The 22,090-nt window shown below is 42.1% G+C and overlaps 1 protein-coding gene across 2 annotated transcripts in view; it reads right to left on the bottom strand.

Annotated features, from left to right (window-relative positions):
• FZD6 (frizzled class receptor 6) overlaps nucleotides 1–21,077 on the bottom strand; it is a 96,032-nt gene extending 74,955 nt beyond the window's left edge. For both annotated transcript variants that reach the window (XM_089658291.1, XM_089658290.1), the window contains exon 1: nucleotides 20,919–21,077. The gene's annotated coding sequence lies outside the window, so the exon portion shown is untranslated. The remainder of the gene's footprint in view (nucleotides 1–20,918) is intronic.
• Nucleotides 21,078–22,090: the final 1,013 nt, after the last annotated feature.

The raw sequence follows: 22,090 nt of genomic DNA, 5'->3' as shown, positions 1-22,090 counted from the left end.
GTCTCTGGTCATCCCCTGTGCTGTCCGCAGTCTCTGGTCATCCCCTGTGCTGTCCGCAGTCTCTGGTCATCCCCTGTGCTGTCCGCAGTCTCTGTGCTGTCCGCAGTCTCTGGTCATCCCTGTGCTGTCCGCAGTCTCTGGTCATCCCTGTGCTGTCCGCAGTCTCTGGTCATCCCTGTGCTGTGTCTGCAGTCCATTAGTTCAGAGTTTTTTTTTTCCTGTTTTCTGCCTCTAAAACTTAGGTGCGTCTTATGGTCAGGTGCATCTTATACGGCGAAAAATACGGTAATACTCTTGAATTACTAAATATTTGCAAATGTATGTTTGAAAACTTCAATAAAGATTTATATAACTGAAAAATAGCCACTGCCTCAGGCAACAATTTCCTTTCAACCCTTTCCTTTTGATACGGCTGATAAAGTCTGTTGTTCTAAGTGTTATTTATGCCCACAGCAACAAATTAGGTTTCAGAATGCTGAAAAGTACTGGATTTTGTAGATATTTCTCATAGTTCATGTATATGGGAAACTTTCTGGGTTTAGATTTTTCTAAGCAGCAAAAGGAACTTACACTTGTCATTTGAATTTGACATATTTCACCTTTTACCTACTGTATCAGCCTCCTTATGGTGACATAGGAATGTCTCTAGTGATTTATATTTCCTACCTACCTTCCTAGAGTGATATCTTGTATCCCAATCCCTTGGCTAGCCATAAGCTAACCATACACTTTTTTTTTTAAACTAAAATATAAAAAGGGAAGAAGAATGTTTTTTAAACATTTTCTCAGTTTTCAAAGTTGATGGGGATGAATCAGTGATCATTTGATGAGCCCATAAAAAAATAAAAAAATAAATAAATAATAATAATAAAAAAAAAGTTTTTTCCTTTTCTATGAAAGCAAAAGATTCTAGTAGCATGTATGGCCCTCACTCTCGAAAAATGAAAGGTTTTGCAATATATTGAGATAATGCTGGAATAAAAAAAACAAACAAACACTTTCATCTAGACAGAACTTTCATGGTCATGAACAATCGCTCATTTAAACAAATATGTATGGTATGGGAATGTACGAAAAAGATAAAGAAACATATGACTAAATTTATATTTTAAATGCATATTTAGATTTATAAATAAGTTCTAGTAGCTTGCAATATATCTAGTATAGCCACTATAACCCCAGGGTCACATTGCATTATCACATGCTCGAACTATTTTTCAGAAATCTGAATGAACGATAGATCGATATTCTAACAGTGTATGGCAAATTTAAAAAAAAAAAAAAAAAAAAAAAAAAAAAAAAAAAATCACACCAAGACGATATCGTAACCAAATAAAAAGGCACACTAAACCTAGAGGCAGAAAATCTGAAATAAACACTTCACCCACTCTGACAGTACTCCTAGCGCAGAGAATTAGTAAGGTGGGCCATACTGTCCTCTCATTCTAATGCTATTACTTTGGTTTTAGTTGTACAAACCCAGAGCGGGTGAACTATACAATACCACCTAGTAAAGTGCAAAATAAATGTGCATTCACTTTAACTGAATGCATCTTTATTTTGCACTTTACTAGATGGTTCATTCAGACTATTATTCATTATACATGCATGATGTTCATTGATTTATTATTTCTTTATATGCACCACTGGTTTCGTTTTTGAGTTATACTGTATATTGTTTTATGCGCAAACAGACATTCGATGCAAATTTCAGCCCAGTTTACACTTACGTGTAATTCTTTGTAAATGTGTTTTGTTATTTTCGGTGGAAGGCTTTGACACCAGGTTGGGAGCAGCAGCAGGAACACTGCTTATTGCACAGAAACAGTAGTTCTATAGCGCTGGTTTTTCACTTTTTTTTTTATACAATACCACTACCGAAACTCAACATACAAAAGGAAAAACAACAAAATAGACCTGACAGGATTGCAAGCTGGGTGGTGGTCTGGAAAGGTTTATTATAGATGAGAATATGTTGGTGACAGTCACATTTATGTGTGGGTGTCAATATTTTACTTCAAGTTGCCCTGGGCCATGACCTGTGTAGGATATGCAGAAGTCAGCCCTTGTTTTTAACACCAATGACTTACAGATTTACGAATTCTTTCTTCTACCAAGTCTATCATTTGGCACCCAGTGGCAAGCGTGATTAGTATGTAAATGTGACTACTTCAGCACAAACTACACCCAAAACTGCTGCGAGACTATTAAAAACTTGCTCAATATTTAAATTAAACCTACAGTTGTAGGATTCATCCTCTTCTTTTCTAGGGAGGAGTCCAAACCAGACAGAAATACATTTTATAATATATATATATATATATATATATATATATATATATATATATATATCTCTCTCTATCTATATATCTATATATATCTCCAATTAAACTCCTGGGATATTAATCTGGTCAGTTAAGTAGCAGAGGGGTAATCAGTTTCAGCTGCTTTGGTGTTAGTGAAATTAACAACAGGTGCACTAGATGGACAACAATGAGATGACCCCCAAAACAGGAATGGCTTTACAGGTGGAGGCCATTGACATTTTTTTCTCTACTCATCTTTTCTGACTGTTTTTCATTAGTTTTGCATTTGGCCAGGGTCAGTGTCACTACTGGTAGCATGAGGCGAAACCTGAACCCAACGGAGAAATAGTAAAGTACCTCCTGCGCTGGTACAGGTTAACTATAAGAAATGCTTTTGAATAAGCTGCCAGCACTAAAATGCCTCAACCTGGGCACAACAAAAATGTCAATATGTACCAGAGTAGTGCGGCGCTACTAATAACAATGTACCGACACAAACAAGTCACACATAAATACATGCAATGACAATAATGAATATGTTCACACTCCCCCTCCTAGCTGGGGTGCCCCCTCACCTTCCGGCCCTGTTTTTGCCGATCATCCATGCAGTACACCCATAGTGTGGTGTAAAAGCCTAATTACATCTTTTAAACATGAGTGGGCAATTTTATTTATGTAGCTTGTAGCAATAAAACGATTTTACACTATGTTGGCCATTCTCTGTCTTACTATCGGGACTGTGTAAGGAGAGGTACATGTGCAGGAGTAGCACGAGTGGCTGGAGGTGTAAGGCTACGGTCACACTAGCGTTGTGTGCAGGCGGCAGAGGCGTTTGGGAAGCGTTTTTACCGCTTCCCAAACGCTTCTGACAATTCTGCACATTACAGCACATGGTGCTGTTCTAACGGGAGCGTTAGCGTCGCGTCAAAACGGACGCCTCTGGTCGAGGGAGGAGTTGAAGCCTCCTATTCTAGTCTATAGTGCCGCTCCGCAAATGCCCGACCGGCGTTTGTGATGCGGTTGCGGGGCGTTTGCGGAGCGGTAACACCATTTAAAACTTCATTATAGGGGTTTGCGGAGTGTTTTTAAATGCTCGGCAAACACCTAGCAACCGCCGCTAAACCGCGCATGCGGCGTTTGCCGAGCATTAAAAAACGCTCCGCAAATGCCGGACCAACGCTTGCCAAACGCTATAGGGGCGTTTGGCAAGCTTTGGTAAAACAGTCAAGTGTGAACGAGCCCTAATACTACTAATGAGGAAAAGAGTACCACCACCATTGCTTAGAAGATTACCTAGGACTGGGAGGACCGTAGCATTGATTCATAAGGCTCATTGGTCCCACGGGGCCTGGGCCAGAAGGTGAGGGGGCACCCCAGCTTTTAAGGATTTGGCACAGTAGCTGCACAAGCACCAGAGAATCACCTGCATGCTATTTGATGTTAAGCCATCTGTGTGGACTGCTTATTCTGCAGCACGTAGCATATGATGAGATAATATGTACTAGTATTTTTTTGCATGTTTTTTTGCACAGTTCACTGAATTTCCACATCCCCCAGGGGATGCACATATTGTGTTTGCATGTTAATATGATCCCTCAGGTGAGGATCTAGGAGGGGGAGTGTGAACATATTAATTATTGTCATTGCATGTATTTGTGTGTGACTTATTTGTGTCGGTACATTGTTATTAGTAGTGACGCACTACTATATGGTATATATGGACCCAATGGAGGTTGCGTAGGCAGTCCAACTCCTCCAGGATGGCACATCAATACGTGCCATGGCCAGAAAGTTTGCTATGTCTCCCAGCACAGTCTCAAGAGCATGGAGGAAATTCCAGGAGACATGCAGTTACTCTAGGGGAGCTGGACAGGGCTGTAGAAGGTCCTTAACCCATCAGAAGGACCGGTATCTGCTCCTTTGTGCAAAGGATGAACAGGATGAGCACTGCCAGAGCCCTACAAAATGACCTCCAGCAGGCCACTGGTGTGAATGCCTTTGACCAAACAATCAGAAACAGACTTCATAAGGGTGGCCTGAGGGCCCAACATCCTCTAGTGGGCCCTGTGCTCACTGCCCGGCACATAAAGCTTGATTGGCATTTGCCATTGAACACCAGAATTGGCAGGTCCGCCACTGGTTCCTTCTGCATTTCACAGATGAGAGCAGGTTCACCCTGAGCACATGTGACAGACATGAAAGGGTCTGGAGAAGCCATGGAGAATGTTATGCTGCCTGTAACATCGTTCAGCATGACCGTTTTGGTGGTGGGTCAGTGATGGTTTGGGGAGGCATATCCATGGAGGGACGCACAGACCTCTACAGGCTAGACAATGGCACCTTGACTGCCATTAGGTATTGGGATGAAATCCTTGGACCCATTGTCAGACCCTACGCTGGTGCAGTGGGTTCCTCCTGCTGCACAATGCCCAGCCTCATGTGATGAGAGTATTCCGAAATTGTCAGGCATGCATACAAGCATGTGGGGGCCATACAAACTACTGAGCACCATTCTGAGTTGCTGCAATGAAATTTCAGCAAAATGGACTAGTCTGCAGCATAATTTTTTCACTTTGATTTTCAGGGCGTCTTTGAATTCAGTCCTCTGTAGGTTGATCATGTTCATTTCCATAAAATGATGGGGCATCCTGATGTTTCTAACACATTACCCATTTCATATCAGTATAGATATCCAGCATGATATTTTTACCTATTGAGATCTGTGTTTTTAAAAAGTATTCCTTTAATTTTTTTGAGCAGTGTATATACACACACAGTGTGTATATGTATATATATATATATGTGTGTGTGTATGTGTGTGTGTGTGTTAGTACACATTCGCACAACACACACACACACAGAAATACAGGCAGCTCTGGAAAAAAATAAGAAACAATGATTAAGTTGCCAGAAAGAAAGTCTTTATTGCAGCAATGCCACAAAAAGCCTGGTTACAATATACCCAACACCACCTTGACACACCTTAGCTCATAGCACACTGAAATCTGGAATGAAAAAAACAAAATACAGCTCTTTGATCACAATCATAAGCGCCATCTTTGGAAAGGGGTCACAAAGGTCTATAGCGACAAGAATACCATCCCCACTGTGAAGCATGGTGGTGGTTCACGGATGTTTTGCAGTGTGTGAGCTCTAAAGGTATTCGGAATCTTGGAAAATTGATAGCAAGATGAATGCAGAATGTTATCAGAGAATACTGGCAGATAATTTGCATTCTTCTGTACGAAAGCTATGCATGGGACAGTCTTGAACTTTCCAGCATAACAATGACTCTAAGCACAAGGCCAATTTGACCCTCCAGTGGTTACATCAGACAAAGCTGAAGGTTTTGGAGTGGCCATCACAGTCTTCTGTCCTGAATATCATTGAGCCACTCGAGAGATCTCAAACATGTGGTTCATGCAAGACAACCAAAGACTTTGTATGGCCTTGAGGCATTTTGCTAAGACGAATTGGCAGCTCTACCACCTGCAAGAATTTGGGGCCTCATAGACAACTATTACAAAAGACTGCACGCTATCATTGATGCTAAAGGGGGCAATTCACATTATTAATAACGAAGGGTATGCAGACTTTTGAACAGGGGGCATTTCATTTGTTTACTTGTTGCCATGTTTTGTTTTATGATTATGCCATTCTGCTATGACCTACAGCTGAATATGAATCACATAAATAAAAGTGTTTTTCCCGCTCACACTGGTTTTCTTTACAAATGGTACTATATTATATATATATATATATATATATATATATATATATATATATATATATATATATATATATATATATATATATATATAAACAAATTCTCTAAGGGTATGCAAACTACTACCACTGCAAATATTTTTTTTTTTTATAGGCAAGTACAAAATACTGTGTTATAAAATAGCAGCAGAGATAGACATGAACAAATATCATATTAAAGTGGAGTCAGAGCACCCAGTGCTGCAACCCCCCCCCCCCCAACCCCACCGATTGGGTGCTGGTGCCGCCATCTTGACTAAGGGAAACCAGCAGGTAGAAAAAAAAAAAAAAGGAAAGGAAAGAAAAAGGGAAAGAAAAGAAAAAAAGGAAAAAAATGAAAAAAAGGAAAGAAAAAAAAGGAAAGAAACAGGAAAGAAAGAAAAAAGGGAAAGAAAAGAAAGAAAAAAGGGAAAAAAAAAAAAAAAGGAAAGAAAAAAGAAAAAAAAAGAAGGAAAGAAAAAAAAAGAAGGAAAGAAAAAAAAAGAAGGAAAGAAAAAAAAAGAAGGAAAGAAAAAAAAAGAAGGAAAGAAAAAAGAAGGAAAGAAAAAAAAAGGAAAGAAAAAAAAAGGAAAGAAAAAAAAAGGAAAGAAAAAAAAAGGAAAGAAAAAAAAAGGAAAGAAAGAAAAAAAAAAGGAAAGAAAAAAAAAAGGAAAGAAAAAAAAAAGGAAAGAAAAAAACGAAAGAAAGAAAAGGAAAGAAAAAAACGAAAGAAAGAAAAAAGGAAAGAAAGAAAGAAAAGGAAAGCCATTTTACAATAAAAAAAACAAACAAAAAAACCACAACAATGTATATAAATAAATGCAAAGATTTGCAACTGTGATCAGTGGATTGTGCAGAGGCTTCTGCAGACTATTCCTCCAACTCCCAGGCAATATGGACCTAACGTATTACTGTGCTGGAAGAAGTAATCCTTTGACTATGAGTGAAGTGACATCACCACACTAGTGCCCCATTGAGATCCGCAATTCCCTCCACCAAAGTGGCAGATGAGACTTATTTTTTTCCTTCACAAGTCCCTGTGCAGCAACCAAGAATGAAAAAGGAAAAAAATAAAAAAAAAACCTCCAAATATGCTTTGGGAGAAGAACTCTGTAGGTCATGTAAGTGGGAGGCAGGCTGCGGAATGGCACCATTTTCCATGTTACAACCTAAATTTGGGTGTAACATGAAACACGGTGTGAAAGGTAGAATTAGCCTTTAAAATTACTTTCGGACAAACCCAGCAATTGAAAACAAATTGCAATTTTCTCTTTTAGGCCTCGGCATGCATTAAAGGACACACTTTTGTGAGCTAAAGTGCATTGTCTTAAGGCAGTCTATTCAGTTGGGAGGGAAGGGAAGCCATATTGAAAAAAAAAAATGCAAAGATTTGCAACTGTGATCAGTGGATCGTGAGTGCAGTGCAAAGGCTTCTGTAGACTATTCCTCCAGCTCCCAGTCAATACGGACCTACCGTATTACTGTTCTGGAAGAAGTAATCCTCTGACATCACCACACTAGTCCCCCATTGAGATCTGTGGTTACCTCCACAAAAGTGCGGATGAGACTTATAGTTTTTTCATTCACAAGTCTCTGTGCAGCTACCGAGAATGAAAAAAGGTAAAAATAATAATATAAAAAAAAAAAAAAAAAAAAAAAAAAAAAAAAGCGGAGTTCCATCTGAAAAAAGGAAAAAAAAAAAAGTCAGCCGTTATACGTAGCTGCTGACTTTTAAAATACAGGCAATTACCTGTACCTCGATCCAGCTGTGTTTTCTCTCCCTGTCGCCGGCATCTTCAGTGTGGGCACCCGGCTGTGACAGCTTTTGGCTTCATAGCCGGGTGCCCACTGTGCATGCGTGAGAAGCGCTGTGCTTTGTAAATGGCCCCGTAGTATTCTGGGACCTGTCACATGTCCCAGAAGACAACCGGGGGGGGGGGGGTACAATTTCTTCTTCCGATTGCCTAGGCAATCGCAGCAGAGGTGGGAGTGGGTACCTGTCGAATTTGGGTACCTGCTCCCCAAAAGGTGTCAATTCTTAATGGGGGGCAGGGGACAAAGGCTTAAAGCGGAACTTCCCCTTTTGGGTGTAGCTCTGCTTTAATTGAACAAGCTGAAGTTAGAAGCAGATTGGCTGCCATGCACAGCTGCACCAGATTGAGTGCTCCAGTTTTAGTAAATCTCCCCCAATATTTTTCACAGTAGCAGTTCTTCAAGAGTCCTCTCACATGGGCAGATCCGTTTAGCGGATCCACTTGCTCAGCGGGAAATCTCTCCACTGATCCCTGCTAAGCAAGTGGATGACAGTTCTGTGTCCCCTCCTCTGCTGCAGAGTGGAGACGGAGCTGCTCGCTCTCATCAATGGGAAGTCGGATGAAAACAGACCGCCTGTCCGGTTCCATCAGACCCGATCCGATGGACGAAAGGGGAATTGGATCCCAAACCGTCCCTTTTTTTGTGGGTCGGATCGGATGCCGGCTGGTGTAAACGGACAGGTCAGTTTACACCTGCGCTCCATAGAGGAGCATGGAGGTTCTGATCGGGTCCACCTGAAAAATGGACAGGAAGACCCAATCAGAACGTCCATGTAAAAGAGGCCTAAGCCTGTCCTGAATGAAAATTGAAGATATAACAAATAGAAACCTGATCATTATTGATCAAGGTCAGTATAGAAGCAACTGGATCAGTATGACAGCCAGGCAACAAGAGACTGCAATGGTAGCCTCCATATTCCTCTTATTAATACTATGGGGCATATTTATAAAGCAGTGAATGGGTCTGTCACCAAATTTTCACTGGTGGCAAATCAATCACTGTCATTTAAAAACAAATACTACAGGATGTTTCACTGCTTAATAAAAATAGGTGTCCAAGGCTGCCTATACCATCAAGGGCTTCCTGAACAAAAGAAATATAGCACACTCCTCCATCAATAATAAATTGTATAGATGGATGAATCTCCTGTGCTGGCTATTGTATTCCAACTGCTGTCACCCGTGGCTGTCAGAACACCCGCACAGTGGCTTCTTCCAAAGCTCTAACGAGTAGGGCCCGGTTTCATCTTGTACCAAATTGTATTGTAACTATTGTCTGCCTTCATTTTGTAAAGCGCTGCACAAACCGTTGGCGCGATATCGATCTATCCATCCATTAAGTCGTATCCGACCCTTGGCGATTGCATGGACCGTCACTCGTAAGACTTTTTCCATGAATTCTCTTAGCAATTATTTTACAGGGTAGGTTGCCAGGTCTTTCCCCAACCCCTACCATGCAGGAGATCCCACGTGGCCAGGGATGAAACTAGGGCAATTTAGACAGGAGCCAATTAACCTACCAGCATGTCTTTGGAGTGTGGGAGGAAACCGGAGTATCCGGAGGAAACCCACGCAAGCACAGGGAGAACATGCAAACTCCAAGCAGGAGGCGCCATGGTTGGGAATCAAACCCATGACCCATTTACTGCACGGCAGACGTGCTAACCACTAAGCCACTGCGCTGCCCCATATTGGTGTGATATAAATCCTGTATAATAATCCGATTGGATGCTGCTGTTCTGCCAACAATTTTCTGCCCGACTCCTTCAATAAACGTTGAACAATCAATTTTTGTTGAGCTGACAGAGGCACCCACAGCTCAAATTTTAGACAATTCAGCAGGAATTGCCCAAAATTCAAGTTGTATATGGCAGCTCTAAAGCAGTATAAAATCCAAAAATTATAATATATTGCAGCTTACCAATCACAGAAGTGGTGGCTGCATTTGTTTTCTTTTATTTGGATTTTACTTCTGTTTTCAACTGATGATCTGGCCAGTAACACACCTCGTGTGTTAGTGAGACACAACTCTGGATGAATGAGCATAGGAGGCACAGTAAATAGCAGCATTGTCAATCGGGGGGGAGGGGGCTGTTCAATGTATTAGCCGATTTAAAAACAGTAACTAATTGAAGCCAATCTGCAGCGAAAATGTACGTTACAGCAACAGCCCCCCCCTTTTGGGATAAAGGTTTTACATAAATAAAAGCTGATCATTTTAACCACCCCTGCCAGTGGTAAATGGATTATTTATCCATGTAAACTGATACAATCTGCTGGAGAGCGTGAGTGTTTGAGAAGAGCCTTCCTGGCAGGATTATCAGATGAAAATAGAAGACTGAAAAAAGAAAACAAATGCAGCCATCACATTTAAGAATTGGTAAGCTGCAATATAAAAAAAATGCTTGCTTTTGGGTTTAATATTGCCTTAAATCAGTTGTAAAGGCAGAAGTATTTTTTAGCTTCATGTATTCTATGCATAAACGTAAAAAACCTTGTGTGCAGCATCCCCGTACAGCCTCTCCCTTATACTAACCCGAGCCCCCTCACAATCCAGTGATGTGCTCATGAACCTTGGCAGTCCCGAGTCTCTCTTTCCTCATTGGCTGAGACACAGCAGCAGGAGCCATTGGTTCCTAATGATGTCAAGCACTATGGAAGAGAACAGGGCAAAACCGCTGCTATATGTGTCTTATGGAGCGGGGCTCAGGAGCAAGCATGCACCAGTGCCCCCATAGCAAGCAGCTTGCTATTAGGGCCACTGATCGGGGGGGGGGGGGGGGGGGGAGGAGCCAGGAGTGCCAACAGGGGACCAGAGAAGCAGATCAGGGCTGCTCTGTGCAAACCATTGCAGAGAGCAGGCAAGTATGACATGTTTGAAAAAAACAAAGAAAAAAAACCCAAAAAAAAACAACCAAAATGAACCTTTAGAATCACTTTAAGTTAACATGGGGTGTTATTATGAGGGCTGTACCAAAAGTAATAAAAAATGTGCATATTTATTAACTTACATAGGTCAATCAGATTTCACGTTGGTAGAACTCTTCTTTTTTTTTTTTCCTCATTGCAGGTAAATAATGGATTCCCAATGGAAATCTGCTGTCATTGAGTTCTTGATGGAGGGGTGCAGGCTGTACAATGTCTACAGAAAGTTTACGGAGAGGACACCATTGCCCAGAGCAATGCGCACAGATGGATGAAAGGGGAAACCAGCACTGAAGTCAAACCATGCAGTGGGAGACCCTCAATATTGAACAGCCTTCAACTTTCCTTTATCAAGAACTCAATTGCTCTGCCAACATGTGAAGTTTGAACAACCAATGGAAGTTAAAATTAAAAAATAAATAAATATTTGACCACTTTTGCATTGCTCTCGGCCAGGACACTAGGTCACAGAGCATGCATGTTCTCCGGTGATTACTTACCAATGTCCCTTTACTGGCACACAATCTGCGTTGCTGAACTGGTTCAGGGTTTTTCCGAGTATCTTCTCCCTTCTTTGTGATATGTAGACAAGCGTCAGGCAGGATTATGTGTAACATCTGTGTAAGTTACTCCCCTCAAGGTAGGGGAAGTTGTTTGTCAGCACTATCCCTTCTGACAGTTTGATACCATGTGTCGAAATTTCACACCAATGTTTAACAGGATTCTATAGGGAGCAAAGAAGCCTTCCATGCTTGCTTGTCAGGACATATTTTTTTTTCTCCTAACTAGCTACTAACAGGATTTATCAGTATATTAGACAGGATCACTTTTACTTAATGTCTGATAAAAAGAAATGTGTTGGGAATTTGTCAGCCTCGGCTTTGACACTTTTGGTGTGACGGGTTTGGGTGAACGGCCACACACATACACACCTGTTAGAACACCAAGGAAGAGCTGGCGGACATCAGAGAAAATATTTACACTCGATGGATTTTTCTTGTCACAAAGCAAACAGAAAAAAAAAAAAAATAATCAACTTTCACCTTGATAAAGTAAACCATTTTTGTAACACAAAGTGCACCTGTCACAAGAGTCTAAATCATGGACTTGTAGAAGGTGAAAAGCTGCTTCCAAAAAATTTGTAGGGGAAAAATTCACTTTTTGGCACTTTTCCACCCCATTTATCAGTCTGGTAGTTGCAGAAACTGGTGTCCTTAGTTTGAATCTTGGCCAGGACAGTATCCACATGGAGTTTGCCTGTTCTCTGGGGATTTCCTTTCATGTGTCAAATATACACAGATCAGCTATAACATTATGACCACCCACCTGATTCTGAAACAGTCCTGACCCGTCAAGTCATGGCCTCCACTAGATCTCTTAAGGTATGCTGTGGTATCTCACACCAAACTGTCAGTAGCAGATCCTCTAAGCCACCACCGATTGCCTTCTTCCCATAGCGCATCCTGGTGCCATCTCTTCCCCAGGATGGACACACACACACACACACACACACACACAAAATGGGATTCATCAGACTGGGCCACCTTTTTTCACTGCTCAGTCGTCCAGTTCTGATGCTCACGTGCCCATTGTAGGCATTTTTGGCTGTGGACACGGGTCAGTATGAGCACTAGGGGCATACGTACAGGGGTAGCAAATAAGACCCAGCCCCATGCCCTTGAGGGTCCCATGCAGCTCCCCTGGATAGGAAGGGTGGTGGGGGAGGCATATACACTATATTGCCAAAAGTATTAAGACACCCCTCCAAATCATTGGATTCAGGTGTTCCAATCACCTCCATGGCCACAGGTGTATAAAATCAAGTACCTGGGCATGCAGACTACTTCTACAAACATTTGTGATAGAATGGGTCACTCTCAGGAGCTCAGTGAATTCAAGCGTGGTACCGCGATAGGTTGCCACCTTTGCTATAAGTCCATCCATGAAATTTCCTTGCTACTAAATATTCCACGGTCAATGGTTAGTGATATTATAACAAGGTGGAAGTAACAGCAACTCAGCCACGAAGTGGTAGACCACGTAAAAATGACAGAGCGGGTCAGCGCATGCAGAAGAGCACAGTGTGCAGAAGTCGCCAACTGTCCGCACAGTTAATAGCTAAAGACCTCCAAATTTCATATGGCCTTCAGATTAGCACAACAGTGCATATAGAGCTCCATGGAATGAGTTTCTGTGGCCGAGCAGCTGCATCCAAGCTTTACATTACCAAGTACAATGCAAAGCGTCGGATGCAGTGGTGTAAAGCACACCGCCACTGGACTCTAAAGCAGTGGAGATGTGTTCTCTGGAGTGACCAATCACGCTTCTCGGTCTGGAAATTCCATGGATGTGTCTGGGTTTGGTGGTTGCCAGGAGAACGGAACTTGCCTGACTGCATTGTGCCAAGTGTAAAGTTGGGTGGAGGGGGGATTACGGTGGAGGGTTGTTTTTCAGGGGTTGGGTTTGGCCCCTTAGTTCCAGTGAAGGGAACTCTTAAGGCATCGGCATACCAAGACATTTTGGACAATTTCATGCTCCCAACTTTGTGGGAACAGTTTGGGGATGGCCCCTCCCTGTTCCAACATGACTGCGCACCAGTGCACAAAGCAAGGTTCAGAGAAACATGGATGAGCAAGTTTGGGGTGGAGAAACTTGACTGCCTACACAGAATCCTGACCTCAACCCGATAAAACACCTTTAGGATGAATTAGAGCAGAGACTGTGAGCCAGGCCTTCTCGTCTGACATCAGTGCCTGACCTCACAAATGCACTTCTGGAAGAATGGTCAAACATTCCCATAGACACACTACTAAACCTTGTGGACAGCCTTCCCAGAAGAGCTCAAGCTGTTATAACTGCAAAGTGTGAGCCAACTCAATATTGAACCCTACGGACTAAGACTGGGATGCCATTAAAGTTCATATGCGTGTAAAGGCAGGCGTCCCAATACTTTAGGCAATGTAGATGAACTGTTGCACTCCATTTTCTTCCTGCAGCTTTTCAGTGGCTGCAGATGGAAAAATGGAGAGAACCAGTTCCTCTAAATGCTGCCCTGCCACCCCTCCTATCCATCTCCTGTTGTGATCTGGCCTCGGTGTGATCCCCTGGTGTCCCACATTTCCTGCAGCGCTGTCTGGTTTCCCCCTACCCTCTCCCACTGGCTGCTGAGTAGGATGCTGGCTGGATGCAGATTCCTTCCTTGTCTTAACATCTTTATGAACAGAGGCAGTGATCGGTACCATGATTGCTTATTACAGCGATGATCATTGTACAGCTAAACTTTGCTTACTTCTGTCAGCTCATCTCCTGCAGTTATTACCTTTTGTACCACTTGCCCCACCATATTAGATTGTAAGCTCTTATGAGCAGGGCCCTCTTAATCCTCTTGTATTTTATTATATTGCAAATGCACTGTCTCTCTTTATACTGTAAAGCACTGTGAAAATCCTGTATAATAATAAGAAATCTCTAACACTGTTCACAGGTTTCATTCATGAAACCTTTACTACTATGATGCTGCGAGTGGCCACAGCTATGACATGGCACAAGTCCGCTTTGACTGGTCTCTGTACCAAGTTATCACTGTGCCCAATCACAGAGATCACAATAGTATACAACGGATTGAAAGCTATTAATGACAACAGACATGTGATTGCTGTGATTGGTACCAGGGCCGCGCACAGTGGGCCGGAACTATGATTGGTTGTGTTCAGTGATGAATGAGAAGACGTCATAGAACAGCCTCTCAGGATAACAGTGCAGCTAGTTAAGGATGGGTAGCTCAGAGTAGTTTTTCCAAGTGCCTGCATGTTTTCATCTTTATATAGCATCCAAAGAGAAGAATGGAATCAATTACAGAATAACTCTAAATTTAGGGGTGAAATTTATAAACAAGAGTTTGTATGTTTACTGTAGCTCCAGCCCTGTACCTTCCCGTTTACCACCAATGTGATAGGGGACCTCACCAGTGGTGTATTTAGATTTTGTGCTGCCCTAGGCAACACAAAAATTGAATGCTGCCCCCTTTTTCTGGGGTGCTGCCCCCTGAAAAATGCCGCCCTAGGCAAATGCCTTGTGATAAATATGCTCCTGGACCTCACTACTCAACAGGAATGCTTAGCCAATGGTACGGGGGGTGGATCTACATGGCAACCATGAACCCTCTAGATGAAATTAACCTTACAGAGCACCCCAGGATTTGCAGCTATCATGGTGCTCGGCCAGAGAAGATGAAAACACATATCCGATGGGCTGAAGATCCCTGTCCTAAAAGAAAGGAGTTAGCTTATTGTATCTAAACCAACCCATGGATTTGCTTTAAAGATCCAGTAAAATCACCCTTCTCACTCGGCTTCAATACACATTAGAGCTTTATTATGTAGACAATATGTAATTATTTTACAGGGATAATGGAAGGCTCAGCATCTGAATAATACGGAATATTATTACCTGTCAAAACAAAGTACAAGTTCTCTAATTACTGAAACAAAAACGCAGTTTACAGGGTGTGTCACTTCACCATCCTAAGTTGAAATTTTATATATATGTTTTGTTTTTTTTTATTTCAAGTGTAACACCACAATAGGTACCCCCTCCTTGATGGTAAAGTTAACTGTAAAGTAAATAGATTCAACCCCTGACTAAGGGGCTTAAAGTATATGACAGGAGGAAAAAAAAGGGATATGCAGTAAATACAGTATATGCAATACACATCAATTTCTATGTATTTGGTCAGAAATGCACCAAGATTTCCAGTCCTGTTGTGGGCTGACAACACACAGCATTTTATGTGGACTATGTGGTGTCAGCCCTGCCTAGTGTCTTTTGCTAAACTACTCAACCACTCCCACTGTCAGATCTCCACAACGTAAAGGCTAAACATTCTGTAGTACAAGATGAGAACTAGGAGTACTCTTGACACAACACAGGATGTCTGCAGCAAAAGACAGCTCTGGATTTCTGGTCTTTTTTTTCACCTATCAGAGATCTAAAAAAAAATGTGTCCAATGGTATATTCGACAGATGAAAAGGAAGCAAATAAGAGAAGTTTATGGTTAGAGTTTACATACATTTTAAAATATAACTAGAACCAAGGCAAAAAAGTATTGCTTAGGTTTCAATACTATTTGAAAAATGGTGCCCCTGCGACCAAGAGATATGGAGCCCCTGTATCTGTGGTAAGTGACAGGAATGGCACACCATTATTGGTGCTCAGTGGTCACTTACCTTGCATTGTCTCAAGTCATAGATATGTCATAGCTGGGATTATACAGGCACCTTCATGAAAAATATCACTCCAGGGTATCCAAGCTGGACACAATATATATACGAGGGGGTAAAGCTAGGGGAGGGTGAGGGGCAGGGGTGGACTGACCATTTGGAAACTCGGGCACTGCCCAAGGGCCCAGGGTCAGTAGGGGGTCCCCATGAGATGCCCCTGGTACCTTTTTCATAGGCTTTTTTGAGTTTGGGCAAGGACACAGGGGCCCCATGAGTTGTCAGTCCACCCCTGGTAAGGGGTACTGTAAGCATTAAGCTGCTGAAAAGAATATTTATTCTTTAAAGTGGTTGTAAACCTCAAACATGAAATATGAATAATGCATATCCCTCCATAGTATGTGCTGTCACAATCCTGAGCAATGTGTTATTTCTGCCTGCTGCCTCATTCCTCTGCTATCAGCCTTAGTTACTTCTGATGAGTTTTCCTCACACCAAGAGAAAAAATGGTGACAGGGTAGGGCACAGCCTGCGATTGACAACCTGAGGCCACTCACTTCACTGGGTATATGTTAGGGTTTACAACCACTTTAATGAAAACTCATAAGAGAAATAAGGAGGATGGCATTGCTGATCTCCTTCTGAAAATGCTAATAAAAGAAAAGGCTCCAGATTTTTATTTAGGCGTATTCGCGATCTGGTTACAGCAATTTCTCAAGCACTGACAAGTATATCACTCCAAAGATTTAAAATTATCCGATCATCTTCCATCTATAGAAAAAACAGTCCAATATTCACACCATACAGATGCATTGCATAAAAATGCAGTGTGTTTGCGATGCTCCTCCTTGCATGTCATCATAATCTGCTGCATTGCCTAGTATTGAATGAAATGTCAGTTGGAGAAAAAAAGAAAAGTGTGACGAGCTGCAATAATGCACCACACCATCCCTTCACAACGCACACCAGCCCAAATCAGTTTTATCGCATCACCTTTTCCTGGTGAACAATATTTGATTTGAAGGATTATAAAAATATCTGCACTGTAATTTAAAAGACAATCAAATCTGCAATTAAGCGACACAAAACAAAACAAAAAAAAAATGAAGTGTACTACTTAATTACTTATTTAGTTGCTAAATAAAAACCATGTAATTAAATAGTGATATTATTTTGTAAAGGTAAGTAAAAAAATTTTAAAAAGACAAATTTCCAGGCAACAAAGTGAAATTGGTTACTAATGCTAAGACACTTCCTGTTCTAGGGTGACAACACATACTGTACTATGTCTATGGGGGGGAGCAGTGTTGTCACCCTAGGACAGGAGCTGTGTTAGGACTTGTTGCAGTCCATTAAAAACATGTGGGTAAGCATTTTAAGCACCCCCAAAGCAAGTCTCTAAAGCTGCATAGGCAGCAGACAGTGGTGTTTACATGATGCAGCACAGTGGCGAAATGGTTAGTACTTCTGCCTGGCAGTACTAGGGTCACTGGTTTGAATCCCAGCCACGGCACCACCTGCCTGGAGTTTGCATGTTCTCCCTGTGACTGCATGGGTTTCCTCTGGGTATTCCGGTTTCCTCCCACGCTCCAAAGACATGCTGGTAGGTGAATTGGCTCCTGTCTAAATTGGCCTTAGTATGTTTATGCATGAATGTGAGTTAGGGACTTTAGATTGTACGCTTGAGATTTAGGGACTGATGTGAATGTACAATATATGTACGTAAAGCGCTGCGTAAATTGATAGCGCCATATAAGTACCTGAAATAAATAAAAATAAATGATGCAGGTGCAATGCTTTGAGCCTGCAGTAAAAATAATCGCTCCTGTTGTACTTGCTGGGCAGCACTGCTGCAAAACACAACACATTCAAGTGAATGTAGATGCATCACAAACATCCTGCAATTTTGCGAATTGCATGCATTTTCAACATTTATGGTGTTAAAATAGGCAATGAGAAGACATCAGAACGCCTCCTCAGCGTCTGTCAAACGCCTATGAAAAGTGATTCAAATGCAGATCACTTTTCAAAGGCCCAGCAGTTTAGCCAGAAGTCCAAACTTAGCCTTAGGACTAAAGAACACCTCCCTCTTGGATCGCCTTTAAAGGATGTTTAAAAACAGAATATGTATTCATGCTTGTAGCTATGGGTTAGCACACTTACCCACACCCCTAGTAAAGCCTGCCTCCCAGGCCTGCATGCATTTATTTAATGTATTGGATCTAACAAGGATATATATTAAGCCTATTGGGAAACAAATGACAAGAAAAGAACAAAACAATGAAACAAACAAACAAACAAAAAAAAAGGACGGAAGAAGAAAAGAAACTAAAACACAAACAAAAAGACAAAAAAAAAACAAAACACAAAAACACAAAGGCTGTAGGGCCATACACAAACTTATGTGTGAGCTCAACTCATGTGTAGTGGGAAGCCAGCTGTGGTTCCTTAGAAAGCCACAGCCAGCTTCCGTATCCAAGATGGCAGCGCCAGCAACCTACAATGGTGAGAAGAACCGGCTGTGGGAAGACAACACTGGACCCCGGCAGTATTTGTAAAAGAAAAAAAAAAAAATCAAGCTGAAGTTCCTCTTTAACACTTGTCTACCGGGCACTTTTACCCCCTTCCTGCCCAGGCCAATTGTCAGCTTTCAGCGCTGTCGCACTTCGAATGACAATTGTGCAGTCATGCAACATTGTACCCATATGACATTTGTAATCATTTTGTCCACACAAATAGAGCTTTCTTTTAGTGGTATTTAATCACCACTGGGTGTTTTATTGTTTGCTAAACAAAGGAAAAAAGCCCGATTTTTTAAAAAGTTTTTGTTACCAATATAAAATTTTGCAAACTGGTAATTGTTCTTCTTCACTGATGTATGTTGATGAAGCTGCAGTGATAGGCGGCATTGATAGGCAGCACTGATGGGCACAGGTTGGCATTTTTAGGCAGCACTGATAATCACAGGATGTTCGGTTTTTCAGAGGTGTTTGTGAACATTTTTACTATTTTTTAGCCAATGGAAAGCGTGTTACTAGGTGGAAAATATGTGATAAGCATGTTTTTCAGGTGTTCACATTTTAATCTAGAATGCCCAAAACATTTGTAGAGCTAAAATACACATAGTTAGTCTGGCTGAAAAAAAGACAAAAAAGTCCATCCAGTTCAACCATTAAAAAAAAGTTATAATCCTATGCCCACAGCTGATCCAGAGGAAGTACTCATGTACTTTTTTGAGCATCCAGCGGCACGACACTCGGGTGTGAACAGACACAACTGAACACCATGGGATTTGGAATGGAGATATGGAATGCTTAGGTTATGAATGGTGCTCTAGTACACAGCAACAAGCCCCTGGTCTACTTTAAATTGGCCAACAAATAAAAATGCATTTTAATCGGTATTAAACCCAAAAGCAAAAAATGTAATAGCTCGCTTGCCAATCATTAGATGAGGCAGTTGCTTTAGTTTTTTTTAGGCTTTTTTCCCCCCACCTGCCGTTTCACCCAGTGATTTGACCAGTAACACACTTCCTGTATTAGAGCGCCCCCACTCTGCATAAAGGAGCACAGGGGGGCAACTTTGTACAGCAGCATTATCAGTCTGGGGGTGGGAATTTTTAGATGTACTAGCAGATTTAAATACACTAACAAATTGAAGTCAAACTCCAGCTAACACTTTATAATCAGTTACAGCAAGCAGCTTTTTTTTCTTTTGGCATATAAATGAATGTCAAAAATGTAACATATTGCAGCTTACTAGTCATTAGATGTGGTGGTGGCTGCATCCAGGTTTCTTTTTTTTTTTTTTGTTAAAGCTTTTTCCCTCGCTTTTGATCTGGCCAGTAACACACCTGCTGTATAAGGCTTCATGTACACGAGCCTACCCTGGCCACAGGAAACCGCAATTCGCGGCAAAAAATGTGGCACATGCATTTTGCCATGGTCGGTGGTCACAACGTTCCCATCATGAATGCGATTCTTCTGTGTTTAGGAGAGGGAGGTTTAACCTCGCCTAAATGCGGCAGCTCCTAAACTCTGCTAAAAGCCTATATGTATTTTACCATGCTGCTGTTTATTTACTTGATTATTGGTTATGTTTGACTCATACACTGCCATTTGCTATGTAACTTTTCTATACTTCATATTGTACGTATTTTGGCTACTATGCAAAAAATGTATAAAATAAAATAAAAAAAAAAGCCTATATGTACATGGACACACAGACTTTTATGTAATGGAGTTTAGGAGCTTTGGCAAAAAACCCCCAAAAAAACCCCAAAAAAACTTGAGTTTAGCAGCTGCTCGTGTACATGCAGCCTTAGGCCGCGGTTTGGCCGCGGTTTGCGATTGCCGGAGGTCAGGGTAGGCTCATGTACATGAAGCCTTAGATGTACTGGCAGATTTAAATACACTAACAAACTGACGCAAAACTACAGATAACACTTTATAATTAGTCCCAGCAAACAGTTTTTCTCCTTTTGGGATAAAGGTTTTACATAAAGAATACAAACTGATCATTGTAAGCACCCCTGTCAGTGGTAATGGTATGTCACGGATACATTCTGCAGGAGAGCTTGTTCTTTTGAAAAACAACAGACTTTCTGAATGGATCACCAAATGAAAACAGAGGAAAGAAAGCCAAGAAAACCGAACGCAGGCGTGACATGTAAGAATTGGTAAGCTGCGATAATAGAAGGAATGAGTTTCCTACAACCTATAGAGAGATGAGAGGCAGGTGGGTGCAATGTACCCGGACACACAGCGCTACATCCACGTCCCGCACCTGCCGGGGAAGGAAGGCTCGCCCCCCATCCCACACCGCTCTCCTCTCCGTGCTTTGTCCCAGCAAGGGAGTCTCCTCCTATGCCGCCCCCCCCCCCCCCCCAGCACACACCAGGAGCGGCTCTTACCTGTACACGCCCGGCTCTGACCGATCCAGTCCCGGAGGAATCCCCCGCTACAGATCCCGATGACAGGTGACACCCCCCCTCCGGTCCCCGGTCCAGCCTTCCGCCGATCTCCGACACAGCCTGACCTGCGCTCACCCTGCCAAGTTCTACAAGTGGGATTGTAAAGCCGCCTCTGATTGGTTGCTCCGGCCTCCCCTTCTCCCTGGGCCGCCCTGCCTTCACTGCTGATTGGCTGGTGATTTACAACTCGGTTTATGGGAGGAAGACAATCTATTATATTGATTTATTGATCGCTGACCGGCAACACTGCCACTTCCAACTGTCCTTTCCTGTACGGTCCGCTGTCACCCTCACCTCACCCTGGAGATCCCCGACCTATGGTGGCTCCACCGTCTTCCCAGTCCCCGCAATGGAGCGCTTTATACCGAGATGTGCTTCTCTCACGTCTGTGTCATATGTGTACATTACATTCATACAATGTCTGTTCATAGTTTACATGGGGTTTGTGTTTTCATATATGTTCTTATTAAATTGGATGTGGGTTTGATTTTTTAATATAATCCAAATTGTGTATAGTATTAAATCTTGTATATTATGTGCTTCCTTATATTTGATATTTAAATATAGAGAGAAAATTCAATATACTGCAGGGGCATACTGACCATTTGGAAACTTGGGCACTGCCTGAGGGTCCGGGGTCAGTAGGGGGCCCCATGAGATGCCCCTGGTACCTTTTTCATAAGCTTTTTTGAGATTGGGTAAGGACACAGGGGCCCCATGAGTTGTCAGTCCACCCCTCCTATACTGTACAAGTACCAAATATTAAGACTTTTGAGCCCAGGTTCACACTGATGCGGTGCAGCATGTAATTCGTACAGGAACCGCACTGCATTCCAGTGCAAATCTCATGCGATTTGTGTACGGTGCGATCGGAGCCATACATTTTGTACGGTTCTAATCACACCTCACCCAAAAGGTGCAAGACCCTTTTTTTGGGTCTGCACTAGAATCAGAGTGCATGGGTATTCACACCTATGTGATACGATTCTGCACATCGCACATTTTGCCGACCAATTTCAGGGTGTTGTTAAAGCGGAGTTCCACTCACTCTGTAAAAAAATAAAAAAGTTAGCAGCTACAAAAACTGTAGCTGCGGACTTTTAAAAAATAGC

The sequence above is a fragment of the Staurois parvus genome, unplaced genomic scaffold, assembly GCF_062004578.1.
Source record: "Staurois parvus isolate SC_StPar_1 unplaced genomic scaffold, SC_StPar_1.0 ptg001062l, whole genome shotgun sequence".
NCBI lineage: Eukaryota > Metazoa > Chordata > Amphibia > Anura > Ranidae > Staurois > Staurois parvus.
Note: the sequence above shows the minus strand (reverse complement) of the source record. Positions and strands in the feature narration are given on the sequence as shown.